This window comes from Mobula birostris, chromosome 5 (assembly GCF_030028105.1).
Source record: "Mobula birostris isolate sMobBir1 chromosome 5, sMobBir1.hap1, whole genome shotgun sequence".
In the NCBI taxonomy this organism is placed as follows: domain Eukaryota; kingdom Metazoa; phylum Chordata; class Chondrichthyes; order Myliobatiformes; family Myliobatidae; genus Mobula; species Mobula birostris.
The window spans coordinates 203,119,736-203,133,790 of NC_092374.1; the positions used below are offsets into that span (position 1 = coordinate 203,119,736).

Genomic DNA, 14,055 nt, shown 5'->3' on the forward strand with positions numbered 1-14,055 from the left:
ATGAACAATTGTTGTAGTTCATCCATGCAACCTTTAAATGCTTGCCATTGCATATCCACCATCAATCCTTTAAGTGTCATTTGCCAGTCTATCTTAGCTAATTCACGTCTCATACCTTCAAAATTACCTCTCTTTAAGTTCAGAACCTTTGTTTCTGAATTAACTATGTCACTCTCCATCTTAATGAAGAATTCCATCATATTATGGTCACTCTTACCCAAGAGGCCTCTCACGACAAGATTGCTAATTAACCCTTCCTCATTGCTCAAAACCCAGTCCAGAATAGCCTGCTCTCTAGTTGGTTCCTCGACATGTTGGTTCAAAAAACCATCCCGCATACATTCCAAGAAATCCTCTTCCTCAGCACCTTTACCAATTTGGTTCACCCAATCTATATGTAGATTGAAGTCACTCATTATAACTGCTGTTCCTTTATTGCACACATTTCTAATTTCCTGTTTAATACCATCTCTGACCTCACTACTACTGTTAGGTGGCCTGTACACAACTCCCACCAGCGTCTTCTGCCCCTTAGTGTTACGCAGCTCTACCCATATCGATTCCACATCTTCCTGGCTTATGTCCTTCCTTTCTATTGCGTTAATCTCTTCTTTAACCAGCAACGCCACCCTACCTCCCCTTCCTTCATGTCTATCCCTCCTGAATATTGAATATCCCTGAACGTTGAGCTCCCATCCCTGGTCACCCTGGAGCCATGTTTAGCTCGAGGACTGAAGATAGTCAGGCTGGGATGTAGAAACAGTGATTAATGTAAATTTAGAGCAACTATTAAATCAGTTATAGGTATGGAACATGGGATGTGGAGAGAATCTGCTGTGAGGAGACAGATACTGTGGCGATGACAAAGACGTGGCTGCAGGAATAACCACAGGACTGGACATTGTACGTCACAGTGTGGAAAACATTCAACTCCTGATTTCCATTTCCTTTCTTGACTTCACCACATACGGCTTGGCTCCAAAGGTCTGGTCTCGCTTGTTCTGAACAGGGACCACGTGTGGAAATGATTTCCCCTGCCTGTCTTCTAAACCCCGTCAGGCCCAGAGAGCAGGGGCACTGGGCTGGAATCTCCACTCACAAACACAAGAGATTCTGCAGATGCTGGAATTCCAGAGCAACATACAATATACTGGAGGAACTCAGCTGGTCAGGCAGCAGATGGAGAGAAATAAACAGTGTTGAATGTTCTCAGTCTGAAACGACGACTGTTCTCCTCTCCACAGCCCCTGAGGTCCTCCAGTGTTTTGTGTGTGTTGCTCTCTGACAGTCTTCATCAGGCAGCTTCCACAACAGCAGCTCGAGGGACAGAGGGACTGGAGGTTGGGTTGTGGGTGTGGGGACCAGTCTTCCACTTAAATACGGTTCAGATGGAACAGCATAGAAAGAACCTGCCAGACAGCAGTGGTGAGTTACGGGAACAAGTCAGTTTATTCAGACGATGTTACAGTGAACATCAGGGAACACTTCAAGTGTCATCGCAAAGATACTCCACTGAGTCTATGATCTTATGGGTTCCTGTTATACAATTGTGACATGTGGATTTCATAAAAATTCCTCAGAAACCTGCATTTCTCTGTAGTATTTGACCTTTGATTATTTCTATGTGGTGTCTCTCGATCTGACTGACAACCATTTCCCAGTGCTCTCTGTAATTCATTGTTTTCATTTCTGATGCTGTTTTTCTGCAGTGACTCTCCTTATCTGATGATAAACTCTCCTGCCGTGGTCTGCAATCCAACCTCCACCTGTTTACCTCCGATCTTGGTCTAGTTAATTTTACCATAATTTCCCAGATTGTAAGGAACCTGGTTTAAACATTTTATAAGCTTTCCCAATTCTCATGATTCCTAGAGATCCCTTCCTCAGATATTACTGCCTGACACTGTGTGGTGTGATTGTCACTTGCCACCTATCAGCCCAGGCCTGGATATTGTCCGGGTCTTGCTGCATTTGTGTTGTGGGCTGCTTCATTATCTGAGGGGTGGTAGATGGTGCTGAACATTGTGTCGTCATCAGTGACCATCCCGACCTCTGACCTTACGATGGACAGAAGGTCGTTGATGAAGCAGCTGAGGGTGTTTGGGCCGAGGACTCTGTCCTGGGGAGTTCCAGCAGAGATGTCCTGTGGCTGAGATGATCAGCTCCAAACACCACAACCATCTTCTTTGATTCCCACTGATTACCCCATTATTCCTTCACTTGCTCTATTTATGTTATAATTCATAGTGATGTTATGTCTGTGCACTGAACTGCTGCTGCAAAGCAACACATTTCACATCATATATAACAGAGATAATAAACCCGATTCTGATTCTGTTTCCACAGATTAGTCAGGCCCAGTGACCTGTCGGATCAGACTTCTCCCGATCATGTGTGTAAACCCTCCCAACACCCCATAATCTCTCAGTTCACCCATCAGATCACCCCCCCGCACACACACTCACACACCTCTAAACACAACTCCTTCCCTCCACAACAGTGAGATATCACAGACGGCAGGACCCTCAAGTCAGGCCAGGGCTCCTGCAGGCTGCAATATTTCACCATCCCTCTGTAAACAAGAGACATTTGACCTGCCGGCCTCAGTGCTGATGTTCCTGTTTCCGGTGAGCTCAGTGACATTGAGTCATTCAGCACGGAAACTGCTGCTGGAAGATCATCAGCTCAGTGAGAGACGCTCTTTTTTTATTTCAAAATATACTTTATTCAGAAAAAATATATACAATAAACCATTCAATAACTTTCCATCCTTAACATACGTTTCCATTATAGTCAGTACATATCCGTACTCATGGCCACCCACGTGGCACTCCAGTAGTTCAGCTTACCATAGCATTGTTGAGGGGTATACTCCCCGCCCACCGACCCCTCCCACTCCCACGGGTGGAGAAACCTATACTGTGGTCCTTCCCCACTGGGCCCTTGCGGTGGCTGCACCGAGTTTCAGCGCGTTCCTCAGCACGTACTCCTGCAGCCGAGAATGTGCCAGTCGGCAGCATTCTCCCACGGACATCTCCATGTGCTGGTAGATCATCAAGTTTCAGGCCGACCGAAGAGAGTCTTTTATCGAGTTGATGATCTGCCAGCAGCACCGGATGTTTGTCTCCGTCTGCGTCCCCGGGAACAGCCCGTAGATCAGAGAGACACTCTTTGGTCCGCCCGAAACCTGTTTTCTGCCAGCACAGCGAGATGTCCGTCAGGGAATGCTGCCAACATTGAAAAGTTTCATCACCTCTGAGACAACCTGAGTGACAATGGTTTGAACAATGTGAACATGACCGACTGGATTGACCAAATGACACTCAGAATGTAAAATATTTTTCACACCATGTTTAGTATTTTGTATATATTTTTATTATGAATGAATGGCACATTTGAAATGTAAAATGCAGCTCAGATACGGGCTGAATCTCCTCAACCGTTATCCACACTCTTACACTAATCCTACACTGCAGATCCCAAATTGGTCTCATCCGTCACCTCAGCTCTGGAGTGGAAATGAGTCATACTCAACTCCGGGAGACACTGGGAAGGTGCATTTCCGTGTGTAAGGAAAGAGTTAATTGTGATTCCTCCTTGGCACATGCCAAAATAAAACGGAAGTTCAAAGACGCAATGGTGTCAGGTTGGAATGTGGTAATGGTCTGTTTTCCCTCGTATTGACCAACGTCTTGTCTCTTTTGAATGCACATCATGAAGATGAAATACCGATGAAGAATGTTTTCCTCCTTACAGACCTGTTGTCTCCTTCTTCCTAAATTCTGTGTCTGGGATGAAGGTCGTAAGAGATAAGAAAGTTCAGCTGGAACCACCAAGCTAAGGAAAATACTGGAGTGATAATTATGTTATGCTTTGATGGAATAATGGTGTAAATGGTATAAAAAGGGGCATTTTCTTTGTGCAGTGGGAGAGTTTTGTCTGAGGCAAGATCACCACCGTTGTTAGTGCTGGGATTTAGAGAAGATATACGAGAGGATGGGGACTAGTGATGGGGAGCTGTAAGAAAAATTGTCGGATCTGTGATGTCCTTCTGACACTGCCGAGATCGGCTCAGTGAATGATTACTGCCCCTACTGCTTCCTCTGGGGTTTGTGAACATTTAGCACAACATCTAAAACCTTGATAAACTTATACAGGTGTATGGTGGTGAGCATATTGACTGGCTGCATCACAGTCTGGTATGGAATCCCCAACACCCCAGCATTGAGCACATCTACACAGACCATTGTTGCAGGAAAGCAGCACACCCCACCACCCAGCTCATGCTCTCTTCTCACTGCTGCTATCAGGACTCACATGATCTGGTTCAGATAACTTCAAATTCACTCGTCCCATCACTGAACTGTTCCCACAACCTATGGACTCACTTTCAAGTACACCTCATCTCATGTTCTTGATATCTATTGCTTAATTATTTATTTATGTGTAAGGGGTTTCTTCTGTTCTGTTACTGCGTAGGCTAATCAAAATAGCTTCTTTGGTATGTTAACCGCTGAGAAAGTTCTCTCGCTAGCAGCTTGTTTGGGTTATAGAGAGAGTTGTATTCAGTTGCTAACCAGTTGGGGTACATGTTATTGTTCCTTGTGTGTCTGTAAGCGATTGTGATGCGCGGGTTTTTGGGCAGGAGACGCGATGGGGACAGAGAGAGTGGACGCGATGCTGTGAGCTGGCCGACGGGACGGACTCCGAGCCGCAGTTCGAGGTCCAGGGTCTTCGGCGAGGAGAGGAGACGAAGACAGACTCGTGTGGAGTATCTGGTCGACCACTGTGGTTGGTCCCGGGCGGCGGGTCGAGGTGGTTGGAGGGGATCGAATGGTGTAAAGATGACCCCGTTACTAGAGTTCCAACTGTTGTGCAAGAAGAGGCTGAACTTTGATAAGTTTGGCGCATTTACTTTCCTTTTACATTTTATCTCTATTAATTACATAGTTCCAGTAAGATCTATAAACTGTAATCATTTCATCATATATGGTGTATAGTCTGTTATTGGGCGGGATGGGTACAATCACACAGCTTCCACACAAACTTAATTACCCAGTTTGGCGGGGCCGAAGGCTGCTCCCCTTAGACGACAGCGAGCCCGAGACTTACCAGGGGAGCTACACTTACATCAAGTAGAGTGGGTTAAAAAGTCGGCACAGCACAACATCGGGAGCTAAAGGATCTGTTGGTTTTACATTGACGGCCGTAGGCTGCCGGCAGCAACTTGATTGTTCAGTCCTCTGTCCTGCCCCGGCCCATTTAGAAGGTTAATCGTCCCTGTGGCTTCCACAGAACCTTGCGATTTTCACCCCATGACTTCATCCTTGCATGTCAAGTTTCGGATGATGGAATTGATAGCTTTGTTGAAAAGTTTGCAGACGATAGGTGGAGAGGCAGGTAGTTTTGATGAAGTCGAGAGGCTACAGAAGGACCTAGACAGATCAGCATAATGGGCAAAGAAATGACAGTTTCAGGAAGTGCTTTGGTAGAAGAAATGGAGGAAGTGACTATTTTCTAAATGGAGAGAAATACAAAAAACGAGGTGCAAAGGGACTTAGGAGTCCTTGTGAAATTCCCTAAAGGTTACTTTGCCGGTTGAGTCTGTGGTGAGGAAGACAAATGCGATGTTAGTATTTATTTTTTCAAGAGGATGAGAATATAAAAGCAAGGATGTAAAGCAGTGGTGAGGCCTCGCTTGGAGTATCGTGAACAGTTTTGGGCCCCTTATCTTAGAAAGGATGTGCTGAAACTGGGGAGGGTTCAGAGGAGTTTCATGAAAATGATCCCAGGGTTAAAGGACTTACCATTTGAAGACAGTTTGATAGCTCTGGGCCTGTATTCTCTGGAATTCAGAAGAATGAGGCTGACCTCACTGAAACATCGAATGGTGATAGAGAGGATATGGAGAGAATGATTCCACTGCTGGGAGTGTCTAAGACCAGAGGACACCGCCACACAGACAAACACCGGGACCACCACCGTGACCACCTTCGATAGCTCCTGAGGCGAGGCAGTCCGCACTCCTGGAGGAAGGTCACGTCAGCCTTCACAGTGTTCAAGTGAAACGCCTAGTACTCTTCACACTGCGAACGTTAGGAATTATAATCTGTTATTTGTATTAGAGATCAGGGGAGAGCGCGAACGCAGTCCCCCACTACCACAAATTTTGCAGTCGAGTATCCCGCATTTGGGGACATCGCAGGCCTCAGCACACCCGAATTGTAATGGGATAGCCTCATCCTGGGAGAACCTTTTTTTTTATCAAAAATACTTTATTCAGAAGTGTTACAAAATAAAATTAATTACATACAAGAAAAAAACATTCGTTGACTCTGAGCCCTTATTCAATAAAGTTATTAACAATAAAAATTTTGCGTTGACTCTCTGTTCATTTACAAATGAAAGATGTTTACAATAAACCATGCATTTACTCTCAACCCTTGGTCAAGAGTTAAGACTTAATAACAATCAAATTATCAACAATAAAGGCAGGCAATGGCTCTAATACTTTCCCAAATTAGCAATTCCACCCACTCCTTGGGCACCATGTTGATTATCTGTCCACACCGCTGATGAGGGTAGGTCACCTCCCCACCCAACCCCTCCCACTCCCACGGAAGATGAACCTTAAACTGTGGTCCTTCCCCACCGGGCCTTCGCGGTGGCCGCACCAAGTTTGAGTGCATCCCTCAGCACGTACTCCTGCAGGCCAGAGTGAGCCAGTCAGCAGCATTCAGTCACGGACATCTCCATCTGCTGGCAGACCACCAAGTTTCGGGCCGACCAAAGAGCGTCTTTCACCGAATTGATGATCTGCCAGCAGCACCGGATGTTTGTCTCCGTGTGCGTCCCCGGGAACAGCCCGTAGATCACGGAGTCCTCGGTATATCAGCTGCTTGGGCATGAATCTTAGCACTGTCCCTCCCATTCTCTTCCACACCTTCTTTGCGAACCCACAGTGTGCAAAGAGGTGAGCCACCGACTCCACCCCATTACAGTCCTCCCGTGGGCAACGGGGTGTGGAGGAACCGTTCCGGGCGTACAGGAGGGATCTGACTGGGAGGGCCCCTCTCACCGCCAGCCAGGCGAGGTCTTTGTGCCTGTTGGTGAGATCTGGCGATGAAGCATTTTGCCAGATGAACTGGACGGCCTGTTCAGGGAACCACCCCACTGCGTCCATCACGTCCTTCTACTGCAGTGCCTGCAGGACATTACGTGCCGACCACTGTCTAATGGCCCTGTGGTCAAATGCGTTGGCCTTGAAGAATTTTTCCACGAAGGATAGGTATGGCGGCAACGACCAGCTGACAGGGGTGTTGCGCGGGAAAGGGGCCAGACCCATCCTTCGTAGCCAGGGCGACAGGTAAAACCTGGGCACATAGTAGTACTTTGTGCTCACGTATCTGGGATCCACGCACAGCCTGATGCAGCTACACACGAAGCTGGTCATCAGGGTGAGGGCGACATTGGGGACGTTCTTGTCCCCATTGTCCAGGGACTTGTGCATGTCTCACCCACTCCATCGTGGATCTCCAGACGAGTCTGAAGACAGCTCGGGTGATTTTCGAGCTGTAGGAGCCGGGGACGGGCCAGACCTGCGCCAAGTACAGCAGCCCTGAGAGCACCTCACACCTGATGACCAGGTTCTTGCCCATTATCGATGGGGAGCGCCCTCCCCACAGTTCCAGTTTCTGTTTCACCTTGGCAGTCCACTCCTGCCAGTTCATGTTGCACGCCTCAGCACCTCCGAACCAGATCCCCAACACCTTCATGTGGTCAGACCTGATGGTGAAGGGGACGCTGGATCGGTCTGGCCAGTTGCCGAAGAGCATGGCTTCGCTCTTCGTGCGGATGACCCTGGCCCCCGACGCTAGCTCGAACTGTTCGCAGATGCTAATCAACCTGCGAACTGACCTCGGATCAGAGCAGAAGACGGCGACGTCATCCATGTACAGGCAAGTTTTCACTTGGGTCCCTCCACTGCCTGGCAGCGTCACCCCTCTTATGCCCTCATCCCTCCTGATGGCCTCGGCAAAGGGCTCTATACATCACACGAACAAGACAGGGGAGAGGGGACAGCCCTGCCTAACTCCAGACCTGATGGGGAAGCTGTCTGTTTCCCAACCGTTGACCTGGACTGCACTACGGATGTCTGTGTAGAGCAGTCTGATCCAATTCCGGATTCCCTCCCCAAATCCCATTTTGGAGAGCACGTCCGCCATGTACGTGTGCGATAACCTGTCGAAGGCTTTCTCCTGGTCCAAGCTGACCAGGCAGGTGTCCACCCCCCTGTCCTGCACGTAGGCGATGGTGTCACTCAGCAGCGCGAGGCTGTCCGAGATCTTCCTGACCGGTACATCACAGGTTTGGTCCGGGTGGATCACCTGTCCCAGAGCAGACTTGACCCTGTTGGCGATAGCCTTGGACAGGATCTTGTAATCCATGTTCAGGAGTGATATGGGCCTCCAATTTCTAATGTCCTCCCTTTCCGTCTTCTGCTTGTAGATTAGGGTGATGATGCCCTTCTTCATGGACTCTGACATACTGCCGGCCAGAAGTATAGCGTTGTACACTTCCAGCAGGTCTGGGCCCATCCAGTTCCACAGAGCCGAGTACAACTCAGCCGGTAGGCCATCGCCTCCGGGGGTTTTACCTGACCCAAAGGAACGGATGGAGCCTGTCAACTCGTACAGGGTCAATGGCTGATCCAGACTCGCCCGCTTGCTGTCATCTAAGACCTGCGTGATAGACGACAGGAAGTTGCGGGAGGCTGTGGATTCTGTGGCCTTTTCGTCGTACAGACCGGCATAGAAGGACTTGCAGATCCTCAGTATGTCGGTCTGCGAGGACGCGACTAAGCCGTCCTCTTCCTTAAGGTTGTGGATGACAGAGCTCCCCCTGTGCACCTTTTGGAAGAAGAAGTTTTGGACCCTTGATCGGAAGATGATCTTGGAGGATTCGGCGGCGAGGTGCTGGGCTTGCCGGCCCTTTACCTCTGCAATTCCTCCCTGACATCCACCCCCTTCGACTGCAGAAGAAGAATTTGCTGCAACTCTGTCTGGAGTTTACACAGTTCCCTCTGCCCCTTCCCTGCTTTCTGGATACCTTTGCAGATGAAGAACCTCCCAATGTTCTCCTTGGTAGCTTCCCACCAGTGAACCGGGGAATCAAAGAAGGCTTTCAAGGTTCTCCAACCTGTGTACTCCTTCTCTAGTTCCTCGATGTTCTCTGGGGTCAGCAGCTTTACATTCAGCTTCCAAGTCCCCCTGCCTGCCTTCTGGTCCTCCCGTAAGTGACAGGTGGCTCTCAGAAGGCAGTGGTCAGAGAAGAACATCGGCCTGACGTCGGTGGACCTGACCGTGAGGGACTCAGACAGGAAGAGGAAGTCGATCCGGGAGCGGGCTAAGCCGTCCGATCGTGTCCAAGTGACCTGTGGCTATGCTCCACCTGTGGGGGTGCCAAAGGCATCGCGCAGCTTGGCTGTCTTTACCGTTTCCATCAGCAGTCTCGAGGTACTGTCCAGCCTGCCGTCAGCGCTGCCGGATCGTCCAGCCGCATCAATGGTGCAGTTGAAGTCTCCGGCCAGAACGACCGGCTGGGGCGTCACCAGCAGCTTTGGGAGCTGCTCGAAGACGGCCAGCCACTCGCTCCGCACGGGGGAGGCGTACACGTTGACCAGCCGGAGCGGAGTGCCCCGGTATTTGACATCTGCTACCAGGAGGCGCCCCGCAACCACCTCTTTAACTTGGGTGATTGAGAAGTTGCCTCCCCGCAGCAGAATCCCCAGGCCGGAAGCGCGACAATCATTGCCCCCCGACCACACCGACAAACCCTGGGACCCCCACCGTGACCACCGTCGATAACTCCTGAGGTGCGGCAGGCCGCACTCCTGGAGGAAGGTCACGTCGGCATTCACAGTGTTCAAGTACCGAAGCGCGGCTAGTACTCTTCACACTGCGAACGTTTGGAATTATAATCTGTCATTTGTATTAGAAATCAGGGGAGAGCGCGAACGCAGTCCCCACTACCACAAATTTTGCAGTCGAGTATCCCGCATTTGGGGACATCGCAGGCCTCAGCACACCCGAAGTGCAATGGGATAGCCTCATCCTGGGAGAACCTTTTTTTTCCAAAAATACTTTATTCAGAAATATTACAAAATAAAAATAATTACATACAAAGAAAAGAAAACCATTCGTTGACTGTGAGTCCTTATTCAATACAGTTATTAACAATAAAAATTCTGCGTTGATTCTCTGTTCATTTACAAATGAAATATGTTTACAGTAAATCATCATTGCGTTTAATCTCAACCCTTGATCAAGAGATAAGACTTACTAACAATCAAATTTTCAACAATAAAGGCAGGCAATGGCTCTAATACTTTCCCAAATTAACAATTCCACCCACTCCTTGGGCACCATGTTGATTATCTGTCCACACCGCTGATGAGGGTCGGTCTCCTCCCCACCCAACCTCTCCCCCTCCTACGGGTGATGAACGTTAAACTGTGGTCCTTCCCCACCGGGCCTTCGCGGTGGCCGCACCAAGTTTGAGTGCATCCCTCAGCACGTACTCCTGCAGACGAGAATGTGCCAGTCGGCAGCATTCAGTCACGGACATCTCCATCTGCTGGCAGACCATCAAGTTTCGGGCCGATCAAAGAGCGTCTTTCACCGAACTGATGATCTGCCAGCAGCACCGGATGTTTGTCTCCGTGTGCGTCCCCGGGAACAGCCCGTAGATCACGGAGTCCTCGGTAACGCTGCTGCTGGGCATGAATCTTAGTATTGTCCCTTCCATTCTCTTCCACGCTTTCTTTGCGAACCCACAGTGTGCAAAGAGGTGAGCCACCGACTCCACCCCATTACAGTCCTCCCTTGGGCAACGGGGTGTGGAGGAACCGTTCCGGGCATACAGGAGGGATCTGACTGGGAGGGCCCCTCTCGTCGCCAGCCAGGCGAGGTCTTTGTGCCTGTTGGTGAGATCTGGCGATGAGGCATTTTGCCAGATGAACTGGACGGTCTGCTCAGGGAAACACCCCACTGTGTCCATCACGTCCTTCTCCTGCAGTGCCTGCAGGACATTACGTGCCGACCACTGTCTAATGGCCCTGTGGTCAAATGCGTTGGTCTTGAAGAATTTTTCTACGAAGGACAGGTAAGGGGGCAACGACTAGCTGACAGGGGTGTTGCGCGGGAAAGGGGCCAGACCCATCCTTCGTAGCCAGGGCGACAGGTAAAACCTAGGCACATAGTAGTACTTTGTGCCCACGTATCTGGGATCCACGCACAACCTGATGCAGCCACACACGAAGCTGGCCATCAGGGTGAGGGCGACATTGGGGACGTTCTTGCCCCCATTGTCCAGGGACTTGTGCATGGCGGTCCGTCTCACCCGCTCCATCTTGGATCCCCAGACGAATCTGAAGACAGCTCGGGTGATTTGCAAGCTGTAGGAGCGGGGGACGGGCCAGACCTGCGCCAAGTACAGCAGCCCTGAGAGCACCTCACACCTGATGACCAGGTTCTTGCCCGTTATCGACAGGGAGCGCTCTCCCCACAGTTCCAGTTTCTGTTTCACCTTGGCAGTCCGCTCCCGCCAGTTCTTGTTGCACGCCTCGGCCCCTCCGAACCAGATCCCCAACACCTTCATGTGGTCAGACCTGATGGTGGAGGGGACGCTGGATCGGTCTGGCCAGTTGCCGAAGAGCATGGCTTCACTCTTCGTGCGGTTGACCCTGGCCCCCGACGCTAGCTCGAACTGTTCGCAGGTGCCAATCAACCTGCGAACTGACCTCGGATCAGAGCAGAAGACGGTGACGTCGTCCTTGTACAGGGAGGTTTTCACTTGGGTCCCTCCACTGCCTGGCAGCATTACCCATCCTATGCCCTCATCCCTCCTGATGGCTTCCGCAAAGGGTTCTATGCAGCAGACAAACAAGACAGGGGAGAGAGGACAGCCCTGCCTGACTCCAGACCTGATGGGGAAGCTGTCTGTTTCCCAACCGTTGACCTGGACTGCACTACGGATGTCTGTGTAGAGCAGTCTGATCCAATTCCGGATTCCCTCCCCAAATCCCATTTTGGAGAGCACGTCCGCCATGTACGTGTGCGATATCCTGTCGAAGGCTTTCTCCTGGTCCAAGCTGACCAGGCAGGCGTCCAGCCTCCTGTCCTGCATGTAGGCGATGGTGTCCCTCAGCAGCGTGAGGCTGTCTGAGATCTTCCTGCCCGGTACAGCACAGGTTTGGTCCGGGTGGATCACCTGTCCCAGAGCAGGCCTGACCTTGTTGGCGACAGCCTTGGACAGGATCTTGTAATCCGAATTCAGGAGAGAGATGGGTCTCCAATTCCTAATGTCCTCCCTTTCCCCCTTCTGCTTGTAGATGAGGGTGATGATCCCCTTCCTCATGGACTCAGACATGCTACCTGCCAGAAGCATAGCGTTGTACACTTCCAGCAGGTCTGGGCCCATCCAGTTCCACAAAGCCGAGTACAACTCAGCCGGTAAGCCGTCGCTTCCGGGAGTCTTACCCGACCCAAAGGAACGGATGGAGCCTGTCAGCTCGTCCAGGGTCAGTGGCTGATCCAGACTCGCCCGCTTGCCGTCGTCTGAGACCTGCGTGATAGACGACAGGAAGTTGCGGGAGGATGTGGATTCTGTAGCCTTTTCATCGTACAGACCGGCATAGAAGGACTTGCAGATCCTCAGTGTGTCCGTCTGCGAGGACGCACCTGAGCCGTCCTTTTCCCTAAGGTTGTGGATCACAGAGTTCCCCCTGTGCACCTTTTGGAAGAAGAAACGTGAGCACGTCTCGTCCTGCTCCACGGTTCGGACCCTTGATCGGAAGATGATCTTGGAGGATTCGGCGGCGAGGTGCTGGGCTTGCAGGCCCTTCACATCTCGCAGTTCCTCCCTGACATCCACCCCCTTCGACTGCAGAAGGAGAAGTTGCTGCAACTCTGTCTGGAGTTTACGCAGTTCCCTCTGCTCCTGCCTTGCTTTCTGGATACCTTTGCGAATGAAGAACCTCCTAATGTTCTCCTTGGTAGCTTCCCACCAGTGAACCGGGGAATCAAAGAAGGCTTTCAAGGTTCTCCAACCTGTGTACTCCTTCTCTAGTTCGTCGATGTTCTCTGGGGTCAGCAGCTTTACTTTCAGCTTCCAAGTCCCCCTGCCTGCCTTCTGGTCCTCCCGTAAGTGACAGGTGGCTCTCAGAGAAGAACACCGGCGTGACGTCGGTGGACCTGACCGTGAGGGACTCTGACAGGAAGAGGAAGTCGATCCGGGAGCGGTCTAAACCGTCCGATCGTGTCCAGGTGACCTGTGGCTGTGCTCCACCTGTGGGGGTGCCAAAGGCATCGCGCAGCTTAGCTGTCTTCACCGTTTCCATCAGGAGTCTAGAGGTACTGTCCAGCCTGCCGTCAGCGCTGCCGGATCGTCCAGCCGCATCAATGGTGCAGTTGAAGTCTCCGGCCAGAACGACCGGCTGGGGCGTCACCAGCAGCTTTGGGAGCTGCTCGAAGACGGCCAGCCACTCGCTCCGCACGGGGGAGGCGTACACGTTGACCAGCCGGAGCGGAGTGCCCTGGTATTTGACGTCTGCTACCAGGAGGCGCCCCGCAACCACCTCTTTAACTTGGGTGATTGAGAAGTTGCCTCCCCACAGCAGAATCCCCAGGCCGGAAGCGCGACAATCATTGCCCCCCGACCACACCGACAAACCCTGGGACCCCCACCATGACCACCGTCGATAACTCCTGAGGTGCGGCAGGCCGCACTCCTGGAGGAAGGTCACGTCGGCATTCACAGTGTTCAAGTACCGAAGCGCGGCTAGTACTCTTCACACTGCGAACGTTTGGAATTATAATCTGTCATTTGTATTAGAAATCAGGGGAGAGCGCGAACGCAGTCCCCCACTACCACAAATTTTGCAGTCGAGTATCCCGCATTTGGGGACATCGCAGGCCTCAGCACACCCGAAGTGCAATGGGATAGCCTCATCCTGGGAGAACCTTTTTTTTCCAAAAATACTTTATTCAGAAATAT

At 51.0% G+C, this 14,055-nt stretch overlaps 3 non-coding genes across 3 annotated transcripts; all 3 read right to left on the minus strand.

Moving 5' to 3' along the window:
- Nucleotides 1-6,129: 6,129 nt before the first annotated feature.
- Nucleotides 6,130-6,289, minus strand: LOC140198527 (U1 spliceosomal RNA). Its single transcript, XR_011886191.1, has one exon. It is a non-coding gene; the product is annotated as a U1 spliceosomal RNA (small nuclear RNA).
- Nucleotides 6,290-10,001: 3,712 nt separating this feature from the next.
- LOC140198529 (U1 spliceosomal RNA) lies at nt 10,002-10,157 on the minus strand. The gene has a single exon (XR_011886193.1). It is a non-coding gene; the product is annotated as a U1 spliceosomal RNA (small nuclear RNA).
- Nucleotides 10,158-13,897: 3,740 nt separating this feature from the next.
- Nucleotides 13,898-14,055, minus strand: LOC140198526 (U1 spliceosomal RNA). The gene has a single exon (XR_011886190.1). It is a non-coding gene; the product is annotated as a U1 spliceosomal RNA (small nuclear RNA).